Below are 2,015 nucleotides of genomic sequence, written 5' to 3'. Positions count from 1 at the left end.
AATGGACACTGAAGTCTGTGCAGTTCTGCCCATGTATTACTTGAAAATGAATTATTTGTTTTCTTACAAATTACAAAGTGGATTCGTTTATTCACTGAATTGTGAGTAGATATTGAGAAATCACACTTGATAGTCAGGAAGAACAAGTATTTCAATACAAACCTGTCACCTTTGTAGTAAGTCTGTAAAATCTATTTTAACATATGACGCGTTTTCCTCTCATGTAAAGCTGTTGTGGGATACAGGTTTAAAGTACCTAACTGTGTTTTCTTTCTTTCAGATTGTGTTTTTGGAACGAACTGATCAGCAAGAGCAACTGGCTGAGAAGTGGGGATTCAAAACGTCTGACATAAGAGAACTGAGTAACCAGTATGTATTTTGTTTCGATTAGTATCAGCAAATGTAGTTTATTCTCTGAGGAAGTAACTCGAGTCCTTGTGAATACATTTTGGCAGGGAGCACATTCAGTCGAATCTCATGGGCAAAACTCCCTTTCAGCTCTGTGAGAGCTCTTAACCCAAGAGCTGCCTGTGTCTTGGATGGGACTTGGAGGGTGGATGGTCTGTCTGTGTGCTTTTTGCATTCCTTGGTTTGGGACTGCAGCGATTGTGCTGGCTGATTTGCACTGCACAGAACAGAGAGCTATATTTAGCTTTCATATATGACTGCTTCTGTGCTTACAGAAGTAACTAACATTATTTCTTGAGATTACATTTTATATCCATTGTGTTAGCAGCAGGCTGTGCTTAACTAGCTCAAAACTGTAAACTTAGTAAATGTAAGTAACACTAATGCTGCAGATATAAAACTCAATTGCTTGGCCTTTGGCATACTCTGTAATAAAAACTAATAAAATTAGAAGATTTAAACATTCTGAACACAGAGCTTTGCATTTGTAACTGTAGCTAGAGCATTTCTTTTTTTCTTCAGCCAGTGAAATCCACCACCTTTCTGGTGAAGTGAAATAGTTTTGAATTGCACCTACTATGCTTTGCATGTAGTAGCACACTGTACACAATTTAGGGCTTAGAATCTAAAGCTGCAGCATCATTTTAGTGTTCAGTTGTTAAAAAATCTGCGTGCTTGGTTGGAAGGCTAGTCATACAGCATATATGAGTCATCAGATGTTTTCTTCCCTTGAAAGACCCTGAGGAGAATGGAAAGTCCTGGGAATATGGATCAGATTGAGAAAGATCTTTCAGCATTTCTAGCATGCAGGAAAACAGGAAGAGGGGGAACTACAAAGAGACAAAATCGCTAGTCATTCAGTAGTCAGGCAGAAGGGAAGAAGAACAAGAGAAATTTCATACTGTATGGAATTCCACCAAAATAATTACATCAACTTCCTGGTAATGTTGATCCCTGTTATTGGCTGAACACTACATGATAACAAACAATATTACAGTTCGATTATAAATATGCCTTTCCTGTCAAGATATTGAGCAGAGATTTTTTTCACCAGTGTCTGTGTCTGCATTTGTAGACACAGTGGCTGTTCTTCCATTAAACCTTGAAATTCATTGATTGAATATGTATTTATATATAGACATATATATCATGTAGAGGAAAACTGGGATATAGAAAGTTACAGTTTTGTAAATATAATGGTCTGTCAGCTAGAGGCATTCCAAATATATCCATACTGGGAAGCAAGACTGTGCCCGAATTGTCTCTTTCTCAGGTGGATTCTATGGTAGAGTAATTTTAGTTATTGTGAGTTTAGTTTGGCTTTATTTGTTGGTATTTAATCTGGCTAAATATTAAAGATAATTGGATTCATCATGCTCTTATATTGTTTTTCTCTCTGCTCTATATAAGTCTGTGTAAAAGTTATTCAGCTGCTTCATACTGTAAAAGGAGTATGGGTAGAGGTACAGTGGGAGTTGGTAGGCTGATGCTGAAAGAGGAAGGTTAATCTGTACTTACCATTTACTCTGATTGATTTTGCTCAACCATACTGTTTAAAATGAAACTACTTACTGTGGAAAAATTTGTGGCATTTTGGACTATTATAA

The 2,015-nt window shown here is 36.8% G+C and overlaps 1 protein-coding gene across 1 annotated transcript in view; it reads left to right on the top strand.

Annotated features, from left to right (window-relative positions):
* Positions 1–283: 283 nt before the first annotated feature.
* GDA (guanine deaminase) overlaps positions 284–2,015 on the top strand; it is a 19,898-nt gene continuing 18,166 nt past the window's right edge. The window contains exon 1 of the mRNA XM_009696334.1: positions 284–369. The gene's annotated coding sequence lies outside the window, so the exon portion shown is untranslated. The remainder of the gene's footprint in view (positions 370–2,015) is intronic.

This window comes from Cariama cristata, unplaced genomic scaffold, assembly GCF_000690535.1.
Source record: "Cariama cristata isolate BGI_N322 unplaced genomic scaffold, ASM69053v1 scaffold45982, whole genome shotgun sequence".
NCBI classification, from domain to species: domain Eukaryota; kingdom Metazoa; phylum Chordata; class Aves; order Cariamiformes; family Cariamidae; genus Cariama; species Cariama cristata.
Note: the sequence above shows the minus strand (reverse complement) of the source record. Positions and strands in the feature narration are given on the sequence as shown.